Raw genomic sequence first — 17305 nt, 5'->3', positions numbered from 1 at the left:
GCCGGGCAGCTTCACTGCAGGCCGGAGCTGACCGCATGCCGACCGCATGCCGCCACCTTGCAGTGAGGAGACCGAGGCCCCGGAGGCCCCGGCCCTTACGTTCAGAACTACTGCAGAATGGCAGTCAGCAGCATGGACTTCGAACCTGGAGCCCAAACCGACGCTGTCCCCTCACTAGCCCTGTGACAGTTATTTAATCCTCCTGAGTCTATCTCCCTGTGTGTTAAACAGACATCACCGGCTCAGGGCTTTGCTGCTTGCTTAACTGAGTCTCTGGGTAATGGGGGGCTTGGGGAAAACTGTTGCTGTCTTGGCCTTTGTACTATTAATGAATTGCTCTCAGGGGCAGTCAGGCCCCTGAGCCCCAAACTCTGGCCTGTCACCCTGTAGGTTTGGAGTCTTGGACCCAACAAGGAAAATTCCACTATAAAGTCCCAAAGAGAAAAGGGTGGTGGCTTTGGGACACAAGTGGGAGGAGGGTGTGCCCAGTTTCTGATGACCACTGAGGAAGGAGCAGGGGACACCAGCAGAGTGGGCCATGGACCCAGGCCTCTCAGACGCAGAAGCACTCAGGTGGCCCCACCTGCTATGGAAATGGCTGCCCTGGGCACAAGCAGGAGGTCCCAGAGCTGCATGAGGTCCCTCTGGCTGGCTCGGAGGGAGGATGGCCATCAGCAGGATGGGGGGCATTGCTGACCTGGGAGGAAGCCAGGCTCGCGGACCTGACCGGCAGACCTATCCTAAAGGTTCGGGAGGGACAGGAAGGCGGGAGACCACTGACCTCTAAAGCCTCTCAGTGTGGGGCTCAGGGGACCAGCGAATGACTGACATTGCTCTTTCTGCCCCGTTTTGTGAGTGGATGTCTTGTTATCGATTTAATTGTAGTTAGACACGTGACTGTGGCATTTCTTGTGCCCAGCTATCATGGAGGCATTCACATGTGCCACCCCACTGAAAGGTGATGGAGGCCGGGACAGGCGAGCCTGTAGTACATGCCTGCCAGTGACTGTCGATAAAGGGCCCTGTCGAAAATGGACTGGCCTGCCCTGGCTGGTGGTTGAAGCGTTGTATGTACACCAAAAGGTGGTGGGTTTGATTCCTGGTCAGGGCATATCCCCAGGCTTCAGGTTCAATCCCTGGTTGGGCTGCAGGAGGCAGCCGATCAGTGTTTCTCTCTCACATTAAAATTTCTTTCTTTCTTTCTTTCTCTTTCTTTCTTTCTTTCTTTCTTTCTTTCTTTCTTTCTTTCTTTCTTTCTTTCTTCCTTCCTTCCTTCCTTCCTTCCTTCCTTCCTTCCTTCCTTCCTTCCTTTCTTTCTTTCTTTCTTTCTTTCTTTCTTTCTTTCTTTCTTTTATTTCTATCTCTTTCTTTCTATCTATCTATCTAATCTGTCTCCCTCTCTCCTTCTCTCTAAAATCAATAAAAAAGAAAAGAGAGAGGAAATGGACTGGCTAAGACTCTTCGGCCATGCACAGTGTTGGGTTGTTTGGGGCAGGTAAGGGTAGCCCCTTGTAGAAGTTTGGGGTCAGTGCTGGTCAGCTCCTTCCCTACAATCTCATGACAGGGTTATAATGGAAGCAAGTCTCAGTCCAAATTCTGCCACACAGAGATATTTAGAAAACAAGAGTTTATTCTCAAGGACCCAAAATGGTCTACAAGGACAATTTCAACGTGGCCCTTCGAGGAGTCCCCACCACCACTGAATGAGCTCACGGCAGCAGTCGCCACGTCTCCGGGCAGGAGTCCTCGCGGTCAGGCGGCTGGAGGTCTCCCCACCTGTGGACAGCTGCACGGGGCTGCTGGGGGCAGGGCGGTCGCACTCAGGTACCAGCGCTGAGGCCACTGGTGCTGAAGTGCGACCTTCCACTCTGTTCATGCAGCCAGGGGAGAGTCTTCGAATAGCACGGCCAGTCTGCAAAGCTTGAATACCTTTATTTTCAGCAATGAAAGCTTATTTCTTATGTGATCATGCTGGTTAACAGGCAACTCGTTTTCACTGCCCCCCACCCCATCCCGCCCGCCTCCAAAGAACACCATTTCTGATCCCCTCTCTGCTTGCTGGCAAAGTTGGGGTACAGACGGAGACACAGAGTGGAGGCTGGGGCTCCCTCCGCGGGCGGCCAGTGCCCTCCTGGCCTGGCGACTGTCAGTAGTGACCAGTGGTGTTTAACCTGAGTGGCGCCCAGAGGTGACACCAGAGCAAGCCTCAGGACCGCGGGACAGAATCAGGACCAGAACTGGGATCGTAATTGGCCCCTTGATTAAAATAGAAAAGAAGTGGTTATTTTCCTCTTTTTTCTGGTATCTTAAGTCTTGCTCTCAATTAGCCTCTGAGTTTTATGGGAACTGGGCCAAGATTTTTAGCCACATGATGCTAGGCTCATTGTATTCACTCTTCCTTTAAATATTTATTAAGTGGCTTCTTCAAGTGTAGAAAAGTTGGCTGAAAAGGCATTTGGGAAGTGAGGCCCTTGACGGCAGGTTAAAAAACTGGGGTTACATTCGGGGGAGCCAGTGAACCCTGGTGAGAAGGGAAGTGGTTTGACCGAAAGGATGCTCGATAAGAAACACTTAACGCAGCAGCCGTCAGAGGGTGCCTGGTCCATGCACGGAGCCCCCTTCTCCCTGGCCGTCCTCAGAAACGGGAGCTCCCAGAATCTCCGTGTGCCAGGCACAGTGCAGGGAGCCGCAGGCCTGTCACTGCCGGAACAAACCCGTCACATGTCCCTGAGGGGAGGCCAACACTGAGAGGGGTTGACCTGCTCAGAGTCTCCAGACGGGGCTTCTGCCCAGCACCAGGCACCGTCTGCCTTCTGCCCCGATTGCTCCCAAGCCAAGGCCCTGGACTCCGAGTTATTCGGAGGAACGTGGAATAAGGACGGATGAGAGGCAGAACAGTTCCACCTTGTTCCTGGGCACAGCAGAAATGCAACAGAACTCACTCTGAGGGCGAGCTCATCAGTGCCGGCAGAATTCCTCAGGGACCTTGTCGCCTGGAGACAGGAGGAGCCATTGGCAGGCCGAAGCAGCAGAGGCAAGACCCTCCGTGATTACACGTCACGCAGGACGAATGCGTCCTTTCCGCGGGGTAACACTCGCGGGGTTTGCGCTGCTGTCCCCTGACACCAACGTGCGGCGGCATCACCGCCCTTCTGCGTGGCGAACCTGTGGCCGGACTGACTTTGTAACGTTCGGCACATTAAAAACTACTTCTCAGTCGAGACTTAGAAAAACAACAACACTCTTCCACCCACACCCTCCTCAGTCCAGAGACCCTCCGCTATCTTATGCGCAGACAGATTATTCATCCCAATCCAGGGCCAGACCTGGGGCACACAATTTAAAACTTTTTAAAATTTGCCCTCTAACCCCACCGTGTCTTGAAGGGTTCGAATCCTGGCTCTGCTGCTTAGGGTGCGTTCTCTAACCATTCTGTGCCTCAGTCTCCTTGCCTGTAAAATGGGCCTGGGTAGTAATACTTTGCTCTGAAGTTTGTTGTGCAGACGAAATCTGAGAGGCAGTCTAGTTTCAGGAGGCTGGCTCTCACTGGGGGACTCGAGAGGAGAATTTGGGGGCATGTGGGCTGTAGTAGCAAGGGCCGCAGTGTAAAGCAAGTTCCTGGGCTGGCGCAGGGTGGACTGGGCAGCATGGCCTGGCAGGGCCTTGTCCACACAGCCAGCTGGAGGACACAGTTCTGCAGCTTGGGGAAGGTTCTTCCCTTCCTTTGTCCTTGAGTCGGTAAAGGACACGGTGCTTCTGCTATAAATGTTGGCCAAAGGCTCAGAGAGGGCCAGTCCTCGGCCCCGCCGGAGCTGCTGTCCAGCTCTCCACTGTGTGGCTGAGAAGCTGGTCCCCACTGGCACAGGCAGCCCAGGCCACTGCAGGACTCAGGGGAGGCCATCGGAAAAGGCCAGAGGGGAGGCTTTGACCAGGGAGAGCATTTTGGTGGGCAGAGGGCAGAGGGGGAACTCCTAGCACAACGAAGCACGGAAGCAAGAGTGGAGGGGCTGTGGGGGCCAGAGCCAGTCAGCGGTGAGCGTGGAAGTCCGGTGGTCAGCCTGCCGCCAGCCTCCTCGGGCGGGGACAGGGGACCTTCTCCTGGGATCCCAGAGGATTTCTTAGCTGAGAAAAGTGGGTGCTTGGTGCTAGATTGTTGGAAGAGATGGAAACTGACTGGAAACCCAATGGCCTTTTCCAGTTTGCAAAACAGTTCCCCATGTAAACTGTCTCGCTTCACCCACCCAGCAGCTCCGTGAGTTCTGATTCAACATTTTACCCCCACCCTCCCCACCTGAAACAGAAGAGGAAACTGAGGCTCGGAGGGGTGGAGTTGCTCGCTCCCGCAATAGCAAAGGCAGCGGAGCGGCCCCGGCGCCAGCTCTGAGCCGTGCTTAGCCCGTGTCCCTGCCTCCGCGAGCCCCCAGCCAAGCCAATGCCTCCACTTGTTTCCATTGAGTAAGCGCCTTTGTCATGCTCACACGGTTAATAACAGCAGGAAGTAGATCTGGCCACGCTATGTGAGAAAGGTAATAGGCCCATGTCAGGAAATCCTGTGCTTCAAGTCCCTTGGGAATGTCAACTCTCCCACTCTGACCCCACCGGCCTCCTGACCTTTTGCACAGTTGGCTTCCTCAGGCAAAACCGGGCCAGAAATGCTGCCTTTGGCCAGAGTCTGACCTTCGCCCTCTGGTAAGGAACAGTCCCTTCCACGTAGGGTCCACTGGGGAGGACCAGGAGGCCCCAACCCCTCCCGGACCTGCTGCCCTGGCTGGTGGGTGGTGGGTAATGGGCTGGGGTGGGGGTGGGGCTGCCAGGGGCTCAGACATGCTCACTCTGAGGTGAGAGGCACCTGGGACAGGTATCCCATCTTACTCTGTAAGTGAAGTGATGTTTAAATACCTAAATTGGTAAATGATATGTTCTGGTCAACCTACAAGGGGGATTCTGCTCTCCTCCGTGGGGCCGGCCAGAGAAACGGAAAACAACTCCATGCACGGGCCAGTCCCTGAGCACTCAGGAACCGGGATGCAGACCCCTTGGCAAGTCCCCTGCCCAGAGGACCTGAGCTCGCCCGTGTCAGCTGACACCACTGCCGTTGGTCATTCACAGCCTTCTGCATTCGGGGGTCTCATTTTACTACCTGCGTGGCACTCATTCCGTTTCATACACAGTCACCTCGCTTCCTCCACCGGGCAGCTCTGCAGCGAGGTAGCAGCAGTACTTCCCAGTCATCCGATCTCTCCGTGAATGGTGCCAGGGCAGCCTGAAAGCAAGGGCGGGCGCTGGGAACACGGACTCAGCCCTGCCCTCAAGGGATTCTCCCTCCCCGGAGGCTGATTCTGATAAACAAATCTACAATGACTTGGCTAACTACAAGAACACTAAGAGCTTCAGGGAGAAGTGCAGGACGCTGAGTGGTCTCTAACAGGGTCATGAACACCTTCTCCAGGAGACCTTTGAGCCGGGAGCTGCAAGGGCTCTCTCCTCATTTGCCATAGTTCCCACCTGGCCCGTTCATGATGAACAAAATATCAACATTTTAAGTAAAGAGTGGATCCAGCGGGCCTGGGGTCAGGGTGAGGTGAACAAGGTGAGCTGGATGAGTGCCGGTGAGACCCTGCGTGCGTGCCTTCCTGGAGGCCAAGTCCTTGCAGGCACCCGGGGACTGGCTGCCACAGCACCTGGGCCCTCAGGGCGTGTGCTGCTCCCCGAGTCCCTGGCTCAGGGGCCTGGCGTCTCAGCAAGCCTGCCGCCCAGGACCACGGGCCAGGTGGGGACACCGGTTTCTCCATTGAGAAACACTGAACAAGAGAGGACAAAATCCACACCCAGCTCAGGTATAAACAGCAGCTTCTCTCCAGGGAACTGGGGTCAGGGATCAGTGTCCCAGGGCTACTGTAACAGTACCCCAAAATGGGGACTTAGCGGTCCAAAACCAAGGTGTGAGCCGGCTGGTTCCTTCCGGGCACCGGGAGGGAGAATCTGTTCCCTGCCTCTCGCCTCCCTCTGGTGCTGCTGACACGCCCTGAAGACCCTGGGCTGGCGGGACGCCTCGCTCTGATCTCCGCCATCATCATCAAATGTTCTCCCCCCGTGTCCGTGCCCACATTTCCCTCTTCTTATAGGGATATCAGTCACTGGATTCGGGCTCACCCAAATTCAGTAACTCATCTTGGACTACATCTGCAAAGACCGTATTCCAAATAGTCACATTCACAGAGGGTTGTGACTCAGCCAGATCCTCGGGGGAAACAGTTCCACCCACGGTGAGTGTGGGGCTATTCTGACGGTGGGCTTGCTACATCATTAGAATTGGAAGGAAGACACATATTTTAAAATTCACATTTCATGCATCTGTTTTTGAAAGCATTAACAGGAAGCATAAATGCTTTTGAATAAAAGTGAAAAAACAATATCTACTTTCATTCTGTCTTATGATCTGCCAGGGGGTGTGCGAGAGGGCGCCGGGGTGAGGGGCGGGGCGCGCGGCCGACAGACAACTGCAGACATTGCGACTGGGAGGGCGTACGGGCAAGGCCGACACTCGTCCCTCCTCGGCCTCTGGGGCTGCCACCAGAAACCTGAAGTTCCGCTGGGTTTTCACCAATGGCGTGAATGGGAAACGCGTTTTGTTGCTGAACCCTCTGGGTAGAAGGCAGAGCGAGAATGGGGGCTGGCCTGAGGGGTGAGGGTCCCCACGCGTGCCGCGGACACCAGTGCTCAGAATTCATCAAGCACACTTTCTATCTAGTGTCAGCAATGGGGAAATTGGGAAGGACTGAAATAATTCCAAGTTCAGGGATGGCAAACAGGTTTCCTCTTGTACCACGCCTCCTGGGGAGTTGTCCCGAGCACCATGCAAAGAAGCATCCAGGCTCAGAGAACCATGATGGACCAGTCTGCGTCTGCCTTGGAAGGACAGGTCGCACCTTACACATCTGCCACTCTAGATCCAGCACAAACGTCATATTTCGAGGGTAGGAAAACAGACCAGGTAAGAGAAAACGACATGCCTGAAGTCTCATTGCCAGTTTATAGTAGAACCCAGATAGGCCTCCATTCCCCACGCCCACCCCAAACAGAAGTTTCTTTTATCATTCCCATATCACTGAGAGGCAGTAACACCCACCCAGCTGCCCGGGAGGGACCCTTAGCACCCCACTCCCACTCCTTGTGCATCCAATAGGCATGCCCTGTTCCCTCTCCCTAAGCCACTCACTCTCCCCATTTCCCCATCGTTCTCCTAGTCCAAGGTTCTCCACAGGGGTGCTCTCCAGAGGACATCTGGCAGTGTCTAGAGATACTTTTGGTTGTTCCACCTGGGGGAGAGGGCTGTTCTGGTGTCTCGTGGGTGGAGGCCAGGGCTGCCGCTGAACAGCCTACGACGCACAGGGCAGCCCCTCAGGACGTGGGCCTCACTCCCCGCCCAGAATGTCCACGGTGCTGAGGTGGAGAAACCCAGCCCTGGCCCAGCCCACCAGCCCTTGCCCATACAAGCTCAAGGGCCTCTCGACCATTCCAGCCTCCATCTCGCCATCTTGCCCCTACAGTGCATTCTCTACCAGACGCCAAAGTAATCTGAGACTGCGGGCTCTCGTTCTATCCTCAGTAGAGACCCCAGTCCCCCACCACAGCCCCGTAGACTGTGTGGTCTGGCCCGGCCTGCCTCTCCCTCCACCCTCTTGCTCCGTCTCTGCTCCGTCTCACCGGCCTTCCTTCCGTGCCTGGAGGGAGTCGTGTCTTCCTCCTTTGGGGCTTTGCAGAGGCTGCTTCCTGCTTTGAAAAGCCCAGCCCTCCACGGAGCCTCTCTGCCTGAACTCCTGCTCATCTTTCTGATCCTATTGCTTCCTCAATTTCTCTGGAAAAACCTTTCTTCACCTCCTGCGGTCTTCACAGCACTGAGTCTGTAACTACGTATCTATCTGCGAGGCTGCAGCCAGGAGCCGGTCCTTGTGGCCACGCCCATGTTTTCAGCACTCAGGATAGTCCCTGCTCCCTAGTAGGATCCCGATAAATATTTGTTGAATGAATGAATGAATGAATGAATGAATGAACAAACCACGGCAGGTCACCGGACCCCTGGGCTTTTCTTCATCTTGTTATAGTCTCTTCATGCTCCTGTCTTTTCTGTTCTCTACCCTTCAGACTTTTCCTTCTACCCTTTCTGTCTCCATTAACTGTCATCTTATGAGCCAACTACTATATATATGTAAGTATTTATTGTGCTGATTAAATGTCATTCTTTGTGAAACAAATTCGGTTGATTTTCTTATTTGCATATCCTTCAACTGATGTTGCCAGGAATGAAAAGCAGTCGAGTATAATGAGTGTCTCTGCTGGAGGGACGCCTGGCACTGCCTGAAGGCCAGCACTGGGCAAGGTGGCCTTGGGCTGGGAGTCAGAGTCCGTGGCCAATAACTCTGCAGCTCGAGCCCCAAGGGGGACACAGCTGCCAGCTCCCCGGCTATAAAAGCAGGTCAGGTCATTCTCGAGCTCTGCCCAGGGCCAGTACCTTCTCAACCTGCACGTCTCAGTCAAATGTCACCTCCTCAGAGAGGCCCTTCCAGACTACCCTTCAAAAGTAGCCCACAGACCACAAGCCCAACTTGGGAGACAGAGTACAGAGTCGGGAAGGGGCTGAATCCTCGAGGACAGTGTAGAATCACCTCCCTCCATGCTTCGGGCCGTCTGAGGCAATGAAACGCCTCTTCGGGGTTTCAAGCTCTTAGTCACGTCCCTGACTTGCGATCGAAGGTGCTCCCGCCGATGCCCCTCTCATGTGTGTTAGTCAGCTTGGGCTGCCCGGGCGGCTTCAGCAACGGAGACTCATTGCCGCTCAGTTCTGGAGGCTGGGAGTCCAAGGTGAGGGGATCAGCAGAGCTGGTTCCGTCCGAGAGCCATGTGAGGGAGGCGCTGTTCCCGGCCTTGCGCCTTGGCTCGCAGATGTCTGTCCGTCTGGGTGGGATCACGCCGCCTTCCCTCCGTGCTCGTCTGGGTCCAGGTTTTCTCCTATAAGGGTACCAGTCATATCGGGTGAGGGCCCACTCTACTAACCTAATTTAATTTAATTCCCCTTTTAAAGATCCTGTCTTCAAATACAGTTACATTCTCAGGTGCTGGAGGTTCGGACTCCGATACATGAGTTTTGCAGGGAAAACAATTAATCTTATAACACCATAGATCCAGAATTATTTTATCATACAGGGCTGGCTCCTGGGGATGGAAGCAGAGACCAGGCCATGGAAACTGTACCTTCTGCAGTGCCCCCTCCCCTGACACACACACACACACACACCCCTAGGACTTGTTGATGACAGCCCGAATGAGAGCCAACAGCCCAGGGTGAGAGACAACAGGAATGAACGCTCCTCTCCAGGACTGAAATCTCAACAACAGGGGACAACGCTGACCAGTAATGATTGAAAACTATGGCACTGGCCATAGTGACAACACTCACCGCCTCCCTGCGCGGGCACTGTGCTGGGGCCTTGTAAGTGCTGCTCAGACAGTGTGGTGGGAGGACCTGTCACCATCCCTGGCCAGGAGGCTGAGGTCAGAGCTGTTAACCACGTGCCCACAGTCACACATCTGGTGTGGCGGTCAGGGAGGTGCCTCTCCCATTTCCTTTCAGCTGGCACTAGGGCCCGGCTGTCCCTCTCTGCTCCGGAGCTCCCTGCAGAGTTGGCTGGGACTTCGTCAGGTTTGCATGCTGCTCTGAGGCTCCCTGCCCAGTCCTGGTCCCTCCACATCGTCACAGGCGTTACTCCCAGTAAACCTCTCCTGCTCCCAATTCCCAGGTCTGCTACCCAGAGGACCAAACCTGGCACTGCCAGGGAGCACACACCAGGATTAGAACCAGGATCACCCCCAAAGGACCGATCACAGCCTCTCCTAACACCAGTCAGTCCTGAAGGCACAGGCCAAAGGCTTTCAGGACAGGAGGTGGAGATGGGCTCCATGCGTCTGGAGGTGCACAGCTGGGGGTCACTCACCTGGGTGCCCAGGGCCTGGGGCACGAGCAGTGCTGACGATATTGCCCAAGGTCACTAGCAGCCTGGTGACAGAGCTGTGATCAGAGGCCCAGGCTCCTGAGCCCCCATCTGAGCTCCGTGCACAGGCTGAGACCTCCTGCCCAGCCAACTGACCCATCTGCAGCCCTGGTTTGTCTGAGGAAGGAGCAGGATAACGAGGAGGCTGTTTCCCAACAACAGAACAGAGCCAACAGGGGTGGCAGAATGAGAAGGGCTACGTCCCTCCCCCCACCTTGCATTGACTCGGCCAATGCTGCACCAGTCCTCATCTAAAGTGGGTCAAAAGCCCCCTTCTCACAGGAGAATTGGGAGTCTCCTAAGAGATGGTGTGCCAAACCCCCCGCCCCAGAGCCCAAGACTCCCACTCTGGTCCCTTCGTACTGAGGGTGAGCCTCCCCAACACTGATTTATGACTGAGATGCCCTGAGACCTCAGCAAAGGAGCTCTGGAAGCAAGCATGTAGCCCCCATTATTTCTAGGGCTAATTCATTGTATGGCCAGCAGGAGAAACGAGCGGTTTAGTGGCTTGACAAGTCTCTTTGGTTCAACAGGCACAAAGCACGCACAGCTGTTTGTTTTTCAAGGGTCTCCCAGGCGGAGTCCCTCCGATCCCTCTGCCTTCCTTCCCTGCAGCTGTTTGGGTCTGGAAGACAGAGGCACGGCAGGGCACAGTTGGGTCTCTCCAAGGCTGGTGGAGAGCAGGCGCGGGCAAGGGGATCTTCGCACCGTGGCTGCCACCTGGGGCTGTTCTCTTGCTGCAGGTTCAGGGCTAGATTAAGGTCTAGCTTGTCCGCGGGTGAATGGAGATCTGAGATCGGCTGCCCATTCCCATCTTGGGTGGCCTCAGCTAAACGCTCCCCAAGCCCCACTGCCCACCTACCTGCCTGTCTTTTCGGACAAGGATTGTGAGTTGAGCATTTGCACTCAAGGCCAACCTTTCAACGACCTCCTGAGCAAAGTCTGCTCTCCAGATGTTCACAGGCAGCAACAGCAGCCCACTGGCACTGAGTATGGGCAATTAGAATGTATAGTGTGTGTGTGTGTGTGTGTATTTGCAATCATCATAGGCAGGCAACATGGCAAATACAAAGCAAAGACTTGCGCACCAGTCAGATCTGGTTTTGCTTCTTGAAGTTAATACTGCTTTGGCCTCATCTGTAAATGGGATAATGATGTATCCTAAGGTTATGATTAGATGAGGTGGTGCAGTAAAGCACTTAGCCTGGACTCCATAATTTATTAATATTCATGAAGAGTGTGGAAACAGAGGGCCAGAGCAGCCCTATAGGAGGGAGCTGCCTGTTCCACCTGAAGTCGGCATTTCTAACACTGGTCTGACAGCTGTGATTCCTCATCTGTTTAAGAATTTGTACAAACAGAATGGTTTTGCACATACACCCTTGTATGTTCACACGCATAAGCTCATGTACTTGGGCACATGCCTACATGCACACTGGAAATCACACTCCTATTACTGAAGTGTCTTTGCAGGTGCATACACTTGCATATTCAGACACATGCATGAACAGATATATCCCATGAAGGTTACACACAGAGTCCTGCAGACACATGTGCATACACACAGGCACACATCCTTGCATGAGTGCCGCATGCATGCATATAGTCCTACAGACACATGCCATATACACACATGCACACATCCCTGCACATACACACACGGGGCCCCATGCCTCTGGCACAAGTGCAGCTACAGAGGAGCAAGCTGACAAACCCCAGAGCCAGACCAGAGAGCATAGTGAGCTCAGAGATTAGGGCCCAAGGAAAGGAGGGAACAGCAGGCTCTTTTAGCTGCTGAAGGACATCTTGAAGTAAAAATAGCCCAGCCCTGGTCTGCCAGGAGAGCTACAGGGCAGCTTGGTGACCATGACGCTCCGACACCCCTCCCACCTCTCCTGCCTCTGAATCAAGGTCTTCAGAGGACTTGCCTGTGCAGCCCAGATGCTACATGAAGGAGCCGCCGCGGTGAGAGGGCAGGACGCTCCCTGCTCACCCCCAGGGTCAGGGTGAGGGCAGGATGGCTGGGGAGCTGGGAGCTCAGGCTCCCTGCGTGCCTGTCCCTGCTGTCACCCATGTAGCTCGAGAGCCCTCCAACGACCCCAGGGCGTGGGCACAGACACCTGCTCTAACTGCTGTGGTCCTGCTGCTATAGAGAGGGGACAGGAAGAAGGAGAGGCCAGCACTCAGCCATCACCCTGGTTTTGTGCTAAGAAGTGTTCAAATCTCCAAGCAGGAGTTGGCTTCCATGGGGCCCACCCAGGACAACCTGCTTAGAGGCCAAGGAAACTGCTATTAAAGCTACGATGACTAATAAAACTGCACGTCATAAAATATATTAGAATCATTGAATTGTACATTTCAACAGGTGAATTTTATCCTATGTGAATTCCACCTCAGTAAAGCTGTTTTTACATCTCTCTTCTCTCACTCCTACTCTTAACACTCTGATGTCGGGCCCTCTGCAAGTTTTTGAAGTGGATTCTCTCATTAAACCCTTCCCCAAACCCACTCCACCCACGGGAAGGCATAGGGCCTGGTTCAAGGTCACCCAGCTGGTGGAGTTGGCTCCAGACCCCACTTAGCAGGACTGCAGGCTGGGTCATTTCTTCTTTCATTTGTCACTGATTCTAGATGCCCAGTACCAAACTGGGCCAGTGTTGCGAAACTCCAGCAGCCAGCAGAAACTTCACCAGGGGTGTTAATTAAAGGTTGGTTTGGGGACCACTTCTGAGGTTCTGCGTCAGTGGGTGACTGGCTCCTGCTCTTGGACCCTGGGCAAGTGCAGAAGCCCCGGGGCCAGGTCCCGGGCCGGGGTGGGAGGGAGTGGCTCCCGGGCCTCGGGCAGGAGGAGGCTGAGTCACAATGCATTTGTGCTAGAGTATTAATAGAAACATAAAACCCCGGATCAGCCATTTCTTCCCTCTGGACAAGCCCGGACGACAGGAGCCGCTCTTCTGCGACGCTGACCTCTGCCGCATATTAAACAAGAGGCAGGCAGGTCACATGGACGCCTCACTAATTTCCACTCACCATGGGGGTGGGGTGGGAGGGACGACGACAGAGGGCTGACCTCCCAGCACCACAGCGTTATCAAGGTTAATGGTGACCGCGGCGGAGGCCGTGGGGGAGGGGCGGAGGCCCAGAGGGGTGGGCCCTCGATGAATCGATAAATTAGCGCATCCTTTGTTCTCCTGTCAATAGGTGCTTCCAGGAGCGCCCCAGGGGCAGGGGAACTTTGTTTGCCAAAGCGTTCAAACAACCCCCTTGCAATCCTGTTTACATTCTCCTTTTGCTCAGCAAACCTGACCCTCAGAAACAGCTCTGGGTCGAACTCGGGCCCAGCTGGTGGAGATTGCCACATCCCGACCTGAGCGGGCTGCTCTGGCCTGTGCAAGCTGGGGCAGGGGCTCCAAATGTACACAAAGCTCAGGTGGATGCACACAACACACCTGACCTCATCTTGTTGGACAAGTGAGAGTTAAACTTCCCAGTTCAAGTTCATCTCATTTCTGTTAGCTACTGACATACCTGACTTTTTAAAGGTCAGCGCCACTGCAGGGCTGTCTCCTGCTCTCAAGAGGACACGGGTGCTCCTTCTCCCTCTTTGCTAGACTGCAGGGAGGTACTTATGTTTGGGCCTTAGGAGCCTCCTGGTCCCTGGGGTGCAGGTGATAGGCCATCTTGCTGGCAAAAGCCCTACAGTCCTGTGGCCTGGGGTCCCATGATCTGTTCTCTGCCCCTAATCCATGTAGGGGGGTTGCTTTAGGCCCTGATGCTCATTCCTCACTTTGGGGCTATTGCCTAGGAGCCTGGCTACACCACCTCCCTCATGGTGGTGGTTCTGCAGTTCTTGGCTATGAAGCCGACCCCTTGGGTAGTTACCAGGCGCTCTTAGCTTCCTTCTGGTTCTCTTCCACACATCTGGGAGTCGATGCGACTGGGACCGTTTGTCCAGACCCCTCTCCTGCTTCCTGCTCACACTGGGTCCTGGGTTCCAGAAATACAGGAGACGGGAAGGGGGGAGCATTAACACCCCCTTTGACCTATGAAGCTTCTTTCTTCCCCTTCGCCTGGGGTCCAGCCTGGGGTCCTATGGAACCCAACAGCTTTCTCAGCCCCATCCACTCCCTCCTGAGGTCCCTCTTATCTGACTCCAGCCCACCTTCTTGTCCCATTCTGTGCCCTCTCCACCCAGCTTAAAGTAAATCTCACAGCTTGGACCTCGAGGCATGGCCCTGGAGGTAAAGACAGCATTTGCACAGTGTAGAAAGCCTTTTGTCCTGCAGCAGAGCCTGGCTTTCAGCACTCATGCTGTGGACTTGGAGTGCCTAGTCTGGCCTCCAGCTCACTTTCTCTTTTTGTCTTGTTACAACCCTAATCTTCCCCAAGGCACTGGGTGCCTCTGGCAGACTAGCAGGAAGGTCGCATATGAAGAGCAGGAGAAAAGCATGTGTGTCCCCAAGCTTTTTCTGAATGTACTATTCCATAACAGATACAAGTCTGCCCTGGGGCAGAGGTGAGTGACGGTAGCCCGGCAGAGCCCGAGAACCTCCTGACACCGGAATAGAGAGCAAAGGAACCCTGCCACTCCTTAGTGAGGAGCCAACACCTGGGACAAGGGAGCAAGAAGACCTATGTCACAAAGATGTGAGGAATAGAAGATTAAACTCCCGGTGCCCCACCCCTTACCACTGGTCACATGTCAAGATGCCCTTTGCCTTGCTCCGTCTTCAGCAGGTCATCTGGGTACTAAAAGCAGGAGTGACCCTGCTTCCCCCTTCAGAGCCACTTTGGTGGGTGTGGCAACGCAAGGGCAGAGGGGCACTGTCTCCAGGTATGACGAGCAGAAAGAAACCCTCTCCCAACAGGGGTTTTCGATAGAAAGATGAAGAACCCCTGGTCTATGGCTGGAGTCAGACACCTGAGCTCAATTCCCACCCCTGCCTCCGTTTCCCCTCTGTGCCGAGGACATAGCACCGGAGCCGAGAGCGAGGGAGCAGGGGCTCGGACCCGCCACGGGCAGGACATCAGAAGCAATCTTTTCTTGCTGCTTGTGAGGGTGGTTTGCATGAAGGTCAAGATAAAACCTGTTGGGGGTTGGGGGAGGATCACGGAGTGTTTTGTTTGGCGCAGCCGGCTGGCCGTTGCCTCGGTAGCTGAGAACATCGGCTCTGGTCACGCTTGCCGCCGCTCCAATCCTATTACTTCGTGCGGTTGGGCTCCGAAAATAGCCCCTGTCAGCCCCATCATCACAGTTCAGCGTTTCCACCACCGGCCACTTATTGTTCCGGGGACACAGTCGTCATTAACCCCTCCTCTGCCAGCCGGCCAGCACCTGCTCTGAGCCCACCTGCGGGGAAACCGTGTCCTCTTCCTCCCGGTCTTCGCCACAGGGGGCCCGAGGTGCCGCGGTGGACCCGTGCCGGACACCGCATGCCTGTTTCATTTCAGCTCGGGCCATAAACCGCCCTGCGGGGCGGGCGCTCCATCTGCATTTGAGGAAGACTGGAAGCAAGGCTCAGGGAGGTGAAGGGACCTGCTCAAGGTCAGACAGCCAGTGCATGGGGAGCCCAGGTTCAGACAGAGCTGGGTAGTGCCAAACTGGGCTTTGTCACCGTAGTGACAAACACTGCTGTCCACACCCGGCCTGAGTTCTTATTCCCAGAGGCCCTTGGTCCACACACCCTGGAATACAGTGCAGACTGCGGGGCCACACCCTGGGCAGTTTGACTCAAGTTAAAGATCTGTATTTCTAACCAGCACCACCAGCCCAGAAGTCTGAAGACAAAGCACATTAGAGAGGCACAGCTGTCCTGAGAGTCTGCAGCTTCCACAGGCAAGGAGAGAAAATGGCCTTTTCGGTGCCTGTGGTACCCAGAGCGTTAATGCACACACCCATGTGTTTCTTCATTGACGCAAACATCTCAGATGAGAACATGGAGATCCCTTCCGCTGCACCAGATTGTCACACACACAAAACAGCCAGCAACTTACAGCAAAGACCAGCCTGGAAGATGAATGGATGTGTCACACAGACCTGAGTGAGGGAGGCTCCCAGGAGGAAGCTGGGATGGAGGCTCTGAGCACGGGCTCTGGGCCAGGCAGGCCTGCAGCTGTTGGGGGCTTGAATGAGCTGGCGTGGGTCCCCCGTTAGCACAGCGCCTATGGCTAATGACATGCTGAGGCAATATATGCAAGACTTTCCTATGAACCTCCTATTTATTAATTCATTCAGACTTGTCAGGCAGATCTTGCTATTACCCCATTTTACAGGTGAGGAAACAGAGGCACTGAGAAGTAACTTGGTGCTGGTTTTAGAGTGTATGTCCAGTCACTGCTGGATGTGTTCTTCCAAGGATGAGGGATCCTGGGCTGATTGCTAGGGAGCCCTGGCCGTCGCTCAGACCGCCAAGGCTCTCTGTCTGTTGGCATCTGCCAGGACCGGTCCAAGAGCTCTCGGAAGCCAGTAGGGTGCCCTGGCTCTGGAGGTTCTGTCCACTCAGCTCTCTTGCTGGGATTTGTACTGTCCCTGGGCCTTTGTTCCTTTGGGCCTGAGCTGGAAACGATCTTTCGTGGTAACCTACACTTTGGCCTTCACTTTGTTCCTTAATTAAACTCTCAAGTCCTTCTACTTTGAGTGCATAATTTGCCTCCTACTGTTACCCTGACTGGAGGAGTAGCTAAAAATACACAAAACCAAGCAAATAAAAAACCTTGCTTTAGTGGACCAGAGCTTGAGGCACTGAGCATCTGCTTGGATAAGACCATCTGAGGGTTAGTGGCCACTCGGGCCTGGGCCTCCTGCCTCCTGTATTGTTGTCTTCATCCCCCATGTCCTCAGGCCCAGGGATCTACTGGAGAGAAGAGGGAGCTCAGTCTGCCCTCAGGGAGGAGACCGCAGCCCCAGGGACGGTGGCTCTGGGCCCAGGAGACCTGAGGATGAAGGGGACGGCCCCTGCTACAGGCCAGCTGTCCCTACCTGTAGGGGTCGCTGTCTTCGGAACTTCACAGGCCTCGGTAGGGAGTCCCTATTAGTCGCAGCTTTGTGCCTCCCCCCCATCTGTAAGGGCATGTCCTTACTTTCCCTCTGCTAACGACAGAGGGCTGGCCCAGGCCCTTCCTCTCGCACTGCTGGGTGGGCACCGCGAAGCCCCCGCCCTGGCAGCAGCGTTTCGGCTCCCACTGACCCTGTTTCTGCACAGCGGCCTGAGGCTGCGCCGCCCGAGGCTGCCGTCGGGGCCGGGCGTGGGTCACGC

The sequence above is a fragment of the Molossus molossus genome, unplaced genomic scaffold, assembly GCF_014108415.1.
Source record: "Molossus molossus isolate mMolMol1 unplaced genomic scaffold, mMolMol1.p scaffold_m16_p_11, whole genome shotgun sequence".
Lineage (NCBI taxonomy): Eukaryota > Metazoa > Chordata > Mammalia > Chiroptera > Molossidae > Molossus > Molossus molossus.
This window is presented reverse-complemented; position numbering follows the sequence as displayed.